General features: G+C 34.1%; 1 long non-coding RNA gene across 1 annotated transcript; it reads right to left on the bottom strand.

Annotated features, from left to right (window-relative positions):
• Nucleotides 1–2,466: 2,466 nt before the first annotated feature.
• Nucleotides 2,467–4,373, bottom strand: LOC107802898 (uncharacterized). Its single transcript, XR_001651913.1, has 2 exons — nucleotides 3,671–4,373; nucleotides 2,467–2,769 (listed from the first exon to the last, which is right to left on the bottom strand). It is a non-coding gene; the product is annotated as an uncharacterized LOC107802898 (long non-coding RNA).
• Nucleotides 4,374–10,547: the final 6,174 nt, after the last annotated feature.

Raw genomic sequence — 10,547 nt, 5'->3', positions numbered from 1 at the left:
TCCTAACGGCCTCGAGATGACCCTCCGTTATAGAGCACATGTACATCGGCACGTGCTCGCATCGACCCGGAACAGATGAAGGATTCTCAACCTTAAAATCGATCTTCATAGTACACGGGCCGGGAACATAGTCATAGGTGGACGGTTCCACCGGCGCCTTGTCGCCGGACGGCCGTGAAGAAGAAGCTTTCTCCTTCTGAGGTACAGTTTTCGAAGTTTTGGCCATTGATATGAGAGGAAGAAAGGAAAAGGAAAGTGAAAAATTGATGACACCAAAACTCTGGTGTAGATGGCTCTGCAAGTGACGAAATAGAGAGAAAAGATAAGAAAAATTAGAAGAGTGAAGGCATAAAAGTGGTAAATGTTAGATGGAAGGGTTATTTATAGGCTCACATTATGACAGTTCAATATCAGAGGTGGTCGACCGCCATCTAACAAGCATTAAATACCTTGAAAGACTAAATCGATGGGACAGCTATCACATACGTCATAATCGATCCCTGTTAAAACGTCATCTTATAACCCGATCGAACCATCAAAAATCATATCGATTCCCACCGCATCCCTCATGAGAAACGAGGGGACTATCTGTATACGGTCGAAATAGATTTCGGCCTTCCTACGTTCGATCGAGTTCAAGTGGCAAGAAATTGGAGTGAGATTTTGGGAGTGAGCTCCGAAGACAGTACAAACGAGCCTCGAGTCTGAAGGCTGCTCGAGGAGTCGGCTCGATAATCTTATCGAGCCCGTGACCAAATCGATCTGCAAGGCATTGCTTCGAGGTTGGAAATGCGCCACGCCCATCCCGAAGGTCGAACTCAAGCCAAGACCGAAGGGCTCGACCCAGTAACGAGTTCGAGCCAGTATCGAGCTCACAGACAAGAGCCGTTACAACCGCACCAAGAGAGAATTTTGGCGGGAATCGAGGAAAAGACAAATCATCATGTGTCATCCACTATATGCTTTATTTTATTATTTTTTATTTTAAATAAAGTAATGACCCTCTATTATAAAACGGGGGATCCTTGTAAGCTATGGAGATATTAAATAGAGTGGAACAAAAGATCTTTTCTCTTATACAAAGATATCTCCTTGTGCTTGTTTTATTTCATCTTACTCATTCTTTCTGTTCGTTATTCTCATTCTCATAGTCAAGAATACTCGTATTGCTATCTTTGTATCAAAAGGTATCACGTATCCTTAAAACCATACATAAATTTAACGTTATCTGATTTTTCGGTAGTTTTATCTGCTTTGTATATTCTATCACATGAGCTACACCGTTATATAACAAACTATTAGTTCTTACTTCCGTTATCTCATAACTATTCATTATGATATGAAGCGCATCATCATAGAATGTGTTATAAGTTCTATCCCCCATTCCGACATAGACCAGTAGAATTCAATGCCATCCTCCAATCAAATCATCAGTGTGGTGTAAATAAGCAAAAGCACACTGTGGTTATAGCTATTGATAAAAGAAAGCGGTTCCCTCAATTGTGGCATCGCCAATAGAATCTAGCATTTGATTCATACTATTTATTTTGCACTAAAGTACGGGAAAAAATCAAGAAAAGGTCGAAATGATGTTCTACTCCTTTGAAAGCATTTTCTGTTTCTTTCCAAAAACAAACCAACAGTGTGAAGTAATGAAGAACCACAAACATGCTACTGGGGGACATATTTAGATCGTTACAATATGTATTTGAGGGAGATTTGCAGAACACTCCCTTTACCTTTTGTGCTAATGTTTTCTGAGCTCCTATGTTCATTCTGATTAATATGAGCTTCTAAATTCTTATCGGTGCATTCATATTAATTTTTCTATTTTGTCGGGCAATATGTCTAAAAGACCAAATCAGTTCACATTTAAAATCCTTTTGTGTTCTATATATCATTCGCTGCTAGCCATTTAATCACCTTGCATAACCACCTACCTCATCTATAGACAATCTAAAAAGATTCTATAGCATATTAAACTCAAAAGACGTAACAGTATTATCTGCTTTGTATATTCTATGCATAAAGAAATACATCACTTCTAACCTTAATATGTGGGGGTTAGTCTACACCACAAATGAGATGGTAATCTTCTAATTTAATTCCAAGATTAATATTCTCTGTCAATGGAATATTATACTAATTCAAAATTACTCAATTTAAAGGTGGTTGGGGAGAAACCAACGTACAGGTAAAATATTATTTTGACCCCATTCAAGAACCTACAAAAGCTGTAAGTTCCCATTTGTCTTTATTCTCCCTACCAATCTTATAATATTATTTTTTTAAACTGAAACTCTAACTATATCGATCTTCTCCTGCCATGGAAAAGGCACTTGGAGAACAACCAATTAAAAGCACCAATCTCCTCAATCATTAGGGCAAATGCCAAAAATTTGAGAATTGTATGGTCCTTTTTGATTAAATTTTGTATATTTGATGATTAAATTTCTGCTCCAAGTCTACAATATGAAAGCAGAACTTAGATTTCATGTGTGAACTTATCTTAAGCATAGTCAACACTAATAAAGTTCTTTTCTGTAGAAACATCATACCTAATTGCCCGGCATAAGTTTTTCCCATAGAATGGAAATGTCAATCAAGGCAGCCTTTGCAGAAAAATGAAGAGTATCTAATTAGTTTTCTTAACAACAGGAATTCCTAAGATTATATTCTAGTTGACTAAGTATTGAATTGCATTTGTTTAACTTTCACACAGACAATATATCTCCTCTAGAGTGTGGACGTCATCATAGGAAATACCACCTGCAAAAGTAAGACAAAGTTAACCGAAATTATTGTTAGAACGTATAAAAAAAACCTGATTCTTGATTCAATATACTAAATAGAGTCATAAAATTGGCCAAAGACTTGGAATACATTGCTCTAAAGATAAAGCTATAAGCAAAATATTTGCAATAATTTCTTTATCTTCACTATTGCTTTAAGCACACATTAGGAAAAACCCACAAAGAGTCATTGCGTGTGAAAATTTTCTTTCCAGTATCAAGTCAAGTGTTGACCTGCGGCTGCCTACATGAAGGGAAAACTATTTCCATCTTAGATATAAGTACTCAAATAATAGAGTCGGCCAACAAAAGTTCCCTTAGTGGATGGTCTAAAACTTGACAGTTTACCCGCAAAGGAAAAAAAATAATTAACAATCATCACAAAGTATTATGTTTGTCTTACACAGATACCACAAATTTTACGCTAACCAATTCTACTTTTGAATGAAAGAAAATCAACTCAAATCCATGTTCTACAGAAAGAAATAACATAGTAATTTATGAAGCATTGGAAGTATCGTTATTGCAAAACTTCTATTATTCAAATATCAGAGGGGTTGTTGCTATGATGGTAAGCAACTTTCACTTCTAATCAAAAGGTTGTAAGTTCGAGTCACCCCAAGAGCAAGGTGGGGAGTTCTTGGAGGGAAGTATGCCGAGGGTCTATTGGAAACAGCCTCTCTACCTCATGGTAGGGGTAAGGTCTGCATAAACACTACCCTCCCCAGACCCCACTAGTGGATTATACTGGGTTGTTGTTGTTGTTTGTGGCAAAAATTGGGGTAATTAAGCTCTACTATAATTAGCAGAAGATATCATTCACAAAGCATAAACATAGCATAGGGCAATTCTCAAACCCAAATTCTAAACCTGATTACCTTCAATTTGTGAAAACTTTCTGGAAAGGTGGATTCTGCTGGACTACATATATAGATTACGGATGTGTATTCGTGATGTTTCTCCTTCTCTGTTCCTCTTCGCCTCTATGTCTGTTAGCGCTCCTTCTCCAGTTTAACTTATCTGCAGACCCATATTCGAGAGAGTCCATAAAAGATTGAACTTTATGAAAAAAGAGCTACACACCATCTAAAAAATAAAAAGAGTTACAAAGCGGCAATGAGAGTTAGATGAATAAAACAAAGACAAAAGAAGATCAAGAGTAGCATGATATAAATACCTTACTATCTGGGTGATAAAATTTATACTATCTGGGTGATAAAATGAACAGTTATTAAGTATCGCAACATATAACAGCCCTGAAATTGCAAAATTAACAAGTACGTGAAGCACCCAGGAAAGCACGGAATTTCAAAACTCAGCAAGGTTAGAGCTTAAAAATAAAGTTTTTCCACCCGATTCAATTGCAAAATTAAAAATCATGAAAAGAACCCAAAATAAAAAAAGAGAAGGGAAAGGGATTTGGGAAAAATCAGAGAAGAAACAGATGAAGAGAACCTGCAAGAGCCACTAAACTTCAGAATATGACAAAATGAGAGAGAAGATATCAGGAACCATTAAACTTCAAAGCTAACAATAATGACCCAAAGGGAAGGAAGAACCAAGAAAAAAGGAGAAAAGAAAAAGTACCTGCAGCTAGACTTGAGAGCGAGAAGACAAACAGGGAGAAGCCGTGTATTCAGATGCAGTAATGGAAAATCTAATATGTTAATTTTTAAAATACAGCTGGAGTCACATATAAATTACACGTAATTTTTTTTGACATATCAAGCCACGCGTATAACATTGATAGGAAATGATACAAAATGACTACATTACCCTCGAGCTTTACAAAAAAGACATGAAACTGACAGGTCGAAACCTGAGCTCTTCTAATATATAGAAAAATAAAAAACAAATAGAAAATAGGATCCGTTAGTGAAAAGGGCATTGATGGCCCAAATTACTAACGGTAAGGGCATTAGTAGCCTTAATTTTAAACGGAGGGCATTTTTGTTCACTTTCGCAAATCACAGGGGCAATAAAGTAACATGCTTCAGTTTTTAATTGATTGGGTGTAAATACCTGGTGCAGATAAGGTTTTACCTTTTCTTTTCACTTCATCACCACTGTTTTTTTTAAAACATGAACTTCCGAGAAAAGACATAGGAGTCCGTTTGGCTTAGCTGATCAAAAGTAGTTGATAAGTATTAATGGCTTAAAAGTATTTTTAAGTGCTGAAATTGATTTAATGAATAAGTAGTTATGTGTTTGGATAAAAGTGATGAAACTAATAATAAGCAGCATAAATGTTTGGGAAAAAATAATGATAAGTATTTTTTTCTGTTGAAATAACTTAAACACCCTTAAAGTTATTTACTAGAACGTAATTTTTACAAGATTTTAAATTAAAAGTTGATTCAAATAAAATAATTTATGTCTCATTATACTTTTAACACAAAATTGATTTTTATAAATATAAATTATTTTATGATAAGTTAAACAACAATCATAATCTTTAATATAATAATTAATATTTTGAGTAAAGTTTGTGAGTAAAACATACTTAAAAAGTACATAAAATATTTGTATATAACAAATATGCAATTAATGAAAGCTTGTTTCTGTTAATTAAATTAAAACATCCAAATATCATAAATATTCGCAGCAATATAATCACGAGTTGCAATCAAAAGTTTGGTATGTAATAAACAATGCAAACAATTTCTTTAAGTTAAAGAAGATGAAAGAAGAATGATTTATAAACGAGCAGCTTTCTCACTTGCTTTTGACATAGAAAAGCTTCAAAACTTGAATAGTTACTGAATTTGGAGAAAAGACATGAAAAAGGTGAAAGAATGACGATAAGAAGAAGGTCGGAATTAATATTATTTTATAAAGTATATTTCAGAACTTATGATATAATATTAGGGATAGAATAGTAACATATAACATTAAAGTGCTTATAAGCTGAAATTTGATAAGGGTGACCAACATATAGCTTATGACTTATTTTGACTTATAAGCACTTAGCTTATAAACATTTTAAATTTTACGAAACACATAAATAAGCCAAAAAAAAATTATGAGCTAGTTTGACCATGAGCGTTGAATTGTGCCCTTCAAACATCTGCCCAAAAGATCTTTATCAGTGATATTTGAGCCTCCGGTGCGGCTTCCTTTGACTATCCATATACACTTGTTGGTTGCTTCAGCGTAGGAATGGTTCTTGTGTATAATGCAGTTCCTTCTATTAGTAATATTGTGATATAATGTTGTCAAAGAATCTAATACTAGGTTATTATATGATAGGATAAATCAGAAGTGAGGATTAATTAAAAGCCATAGGGACTGGCTGGCCTGATTTACGTAACAAGTTAAAAGTTATTGGACATCTTACAGAGATAAACTCTTTTTTGGTGGCCTGATTTACGTAAATAAGTTGAGATTGCTCGAGATAAACTCATTTTTGCACTTAATCCACCTTTAGTTTAGAAAAAATCACTCCGTCAAAATGGATTTGGCCTCACAGCTCAATTCAGCCCGCTACTTAGTAGACTTGGGTCAGGATTTTTTGAACCCATTTAAAACTGAGGCTTATAAGTCTGGCCCAAGTCAGCCCGCTGGCCCTTGAGGCTTGATCGAGGATGGGCCTGGTCCGGCCCATGGACCAAAAATTAATTAAATTTAAATTAATTAACTATTAAATATTTAATATTTAAAAAAGTAAAAACTAAAAAAAATTATTAACTATAATCCTCATTCCCCAACCCTAGATTGCTCATTTACCATTCCATATCAACTAGAATTTAGATTTTTGACATGATTGCAATATGACAAAATTAGTTTTTCTTTTGCTTAATTAATAACGAACTCGAAAAATTTTAGGTGGCCAATAATAATCTTTTTTCAAAAGAAAATATTACTTTATGTGGCCAATGATAAGTTTGGATTACTTTAATATATTATTAATATTTAAACTACTCATCAGTATAGAAAAAGATCAATTTAAATACATAAAAAAAAAAAAATAGACCGCTAATAAATTTCAGAAATTTTAAAAATTTTATGGACTATAATGATGAAATCAGCAAATGATGTTAATCCTAAATTAAAAAACCTCAGCATATAAACTTATTGAAGCAATCCCTGAATCTGAGAAAAATGAAAGAAAAGTATTAAGAAAATATTCATGTAACTTTAAAAAAGAAGAGCTAGAGATATGGGTGGCATGTGGGCCGAGCCCGGTCCTAAGTGGCTTCGCGGGCCCGATCCTAAGTGGGCCGGTCCTAGGCGGTCCGGTCCTAAGCCGTCCGGGGCTTCGCGGGCTTCTTGTTGGAACCGGTCCGGGACCGGGACCACGAACTAACGGTCCCGTGTTAAGTGGGCCGGTCCCGGGCCTAAGCGGGCCCAAGTGGGCCCAACGGATACTTTCTATTTTTTAAATTATTTTTATACAAGTTAGAGAAAAAAAATGGTAATAAAAATATATAAGGCAATTCCTAGTAAATTATATTATAGAATTGTCACCTAAATTTTTTAATTCAAATTTAAAGACAAAAATATTGTAAAGAGATATTCAAAGCAATGCGTTATAATATATATATATATATATATATATATATATATATATATATATATATATATATATATATATATATGTATGTATAGCTTAAGATATATAAAAAGATAAAAATATTGTAAAGAGATATTCAAAGCAATGCGTTATATTTTTATTATAGCATTAAAAAAATTATGGCAATATCCTCTTAGTCTTCCTCCCCCCTATGGAATGAGCACAACAAGGTGCTAATACCACCATTGAGAAGAAAGAAAAACTAATCAAGATGTGCCAAAATACAAGTTACATATTAATTTACATGGTATCTCTTATAAATTTCATAAATCTTTCAAGGTCCGGAGGAATTTTCGTTGGTGGTGGCGGAAATGAAGCTTGGCCATCACCGCTTCCAGGCGAAGCATCATCCTCTGCAAGTTCAGCTAGTATTTCTTCATAAGCTTCGTCTACCTCTGGTTGTGATTTAGCAAGTCCAAAATTTCTTCTTTCCGAACGGATCCAATCTCTGAAAAGTACTGATTTTTTCCAAGCTCTCCCTCATAGACGCTCTATAATCACCGAGTTGAAGTCTTGCTTGACTGAAAGTGCTCTCTGATGCCAATGTTGAAACTTGAATAGTTAAAATGTCTCGAGCCATCCTTGAAAGAATCGGAAAGTGTTTTTCTTTGTCCTTCCACCATTCCAAAATATTAAAGGAGCCGTCGGGATTCACTTCCTCAATTCCCTGTGACAAATAAACTTCAAGCTCATTTAGTTGTGAAAAATCACTAGTACTTGAACCTTGAGAACCCCTGAACCGTGCCCAAGCACTAAGTGCTCTTACTCACGCAGTTCTTTTAGATGATTGAGAACTAGAAGAAGAAGGAGTTGGAACATTTGGTCTAGCATGATCTAATGCAACTTGATAAGCATTATAAATAATTTGAACATTTATTTTAATTGAGGCTATTGCATCCGCAAGTTTAGACAACTCCTCATCTTCAAGTTCTAAACCATTATAAACAGTTTCATACCAAAATTGAGGACCTCCTAATTTCATAGTAGGATTTAACAATGCAACAACACCATAAATAGGGGGAATAGGAAAAAATATTTTTTAAATTTTTTTCTCATGGAATCAATAGCAAGTTGATAAATTTTCCCACCCTCTGAAAAATGATCAAACAAATTTGCAAGTTCTGCAATATAAACTAAACAGTTAGAAATAGTAAGATAATATTGCCCAGAAAATTTATTTGTAGTAATATAAAATTTTTCTAAAAAATCTACAAGTATTTTAACATTAGCCCAATCCGCATTTGTAAGGTGCTCATCATCATCACTTACATGAGTATTAAACGTTGAGTTTATGGGGTTTCTATATTCATATGCAATAACTAAACTTTCATATATGTAATTCCATCTAGTTGGACAAGGTTTAGGAACCTTTCTTTCTCTTAGGCCAAATTCATCGCATCTTTTAAAATATTCTCTAAGTCTACTTCTACGGTTTGAATAAAAAAAGCCAATTAAGAGCCATTTTAACCTTTTCAATTTCAACATTTAAAATTCGCATACCATCACCCACGATTAAATAGTAAATATGACAAATACATCTAACATGAAAAATGTTACTAAATGCAGGACTTAGTGTAGTGGTAAGCAAGGCTACAACATTTGTGTTACTAGTAGTATTATCCATTGAAACTGACATTATTTTATCACTAATGCAAAAATATCTACAAATATCTGTAATCGTGCTAGAAATAAACTGCCCATGTGTGACGTGAATTAATTATTCTATAAGCAATAATGCGCTTTTGCATTATCCAATCCTCATCAATCCAATGACTGGTAACAGTAAGGTAATCACAGTCATTACCACTTCTACCAATATCAGTTGTAATAGCAACACGATAATTTATATGAGTAAATAAATAGCGCAAATATTGTTCATATTCATGTTTATATTTATAAATATCACTCTTTACGGTTGTGCGAGGAAAACCTTTATAAGTAGGATTATAAACTTTTCTAATATAATGCACAAAGTGAGGGTTAGAAGGAAAACTATAGGGTAAGCACATAACAGTAACCATTTTTGCCAATTCTTCCCGATTTTTTTTTGGATCATAATATAAAATACCACCGGTAATAGTATTAATTCCCGGTTGAAATTGATTTGACCCGGTATTAAGGTCAGCCTGACTAGGTGCACTTGTCCCCTCGGCCAAAGCTTTCATACGAAAATATCTAGCTTTATCTTGAGGGTGTAGCAATATGTGTCTAGTCAAACTTCCCCCCTCCCCCCCTCTCCCTCCCCTCCCGAACTTCCAACATATTTAAAAACTAACTCTTTGCCACAAGTTTTATATTTAGCCCTATTTTTTTCTCTTAGTTGAGTAAAAAATGGCCAAACAAGATATGTTTCTGCCCGTTTAGAAGGTTGTCTAGAAAAAGTAGGGGTAGTAACAGGAGGGTCAGACGGGAGATCATTTGGATTATTATTAATTGGGTTAACTTCAGGAGCAGGACTAGTGGGTGTATCGTCATCCGATTGTGTTTCATCAAAATCTATTTCTTCATTATCATTTTCATCAATAGTTGGATTACCATAAAGAGTATTCATATATTCATGGTTTAATTGTTCACCGGGTGCAATATTATGGCAAAATTGACTCTCGGTAAATTATAATAAACTATTATCGCTATCAAGAATAGGAGGTGTAGGACGGGTAACATGTTTGGGCCGGGGAGCCGGGAAAAGTGGAGGAAGAACAGATTGACCACTAGATTCACCACTCTTGGATTTTTCCTTATTTTTATTAAACATTATTTTTAAGGAATAAGCCATCTTAATTAATCAAGCAAAGTAAATAAAACAAACAAAACTATAATATTAAAACTTAAGAGTTGGAACGAGTTTACCGAATTGACGAACAACTTGTTGAAAAATAATTATCGTTGAAGACTTGAAGACTTCAATTCACCAACTTCACAATTTTGCACAAATTGTAACAATTAAGTAAGCAATTATAGAAGAATATTAGAGAGAGATTGATGATTTTGTGAGAAAAATGAAAGAATGAGGGGGTATTTATAGTTGAAAATAGGGAAAAAGTGTAATTATAAAAAGTTTGGGGTTAAAACAAAATTTGGGGGGTTAAATGGCTATTTTGCAAATAGCCAACGGTTATTTTGGCAGACCAAACGGCTAGTTTTTAAATGGCCAAACGGTCAAATTTTTTTTTATAAAAAAA

Source organism: Nicotiana tabacum, chromosome 9 (assembly GCF_000715075.1).
Source record: "Nicotiana tabacum cultivar K326 chromosome 9, ASM71507v2, whole genome shotgun sequence".
NCBI lineage: Eukaryota > Viridiplantae > Streptophyta > Magnoliopsida > Solanales > Solanaceae > Nicotiana > Nicotiana tabacum.
The sequence above is the reverse complement of the archived record's forward strand: the minus strand, read 5'-3'. Positions and strand labels throughout refer to the sequence as shown.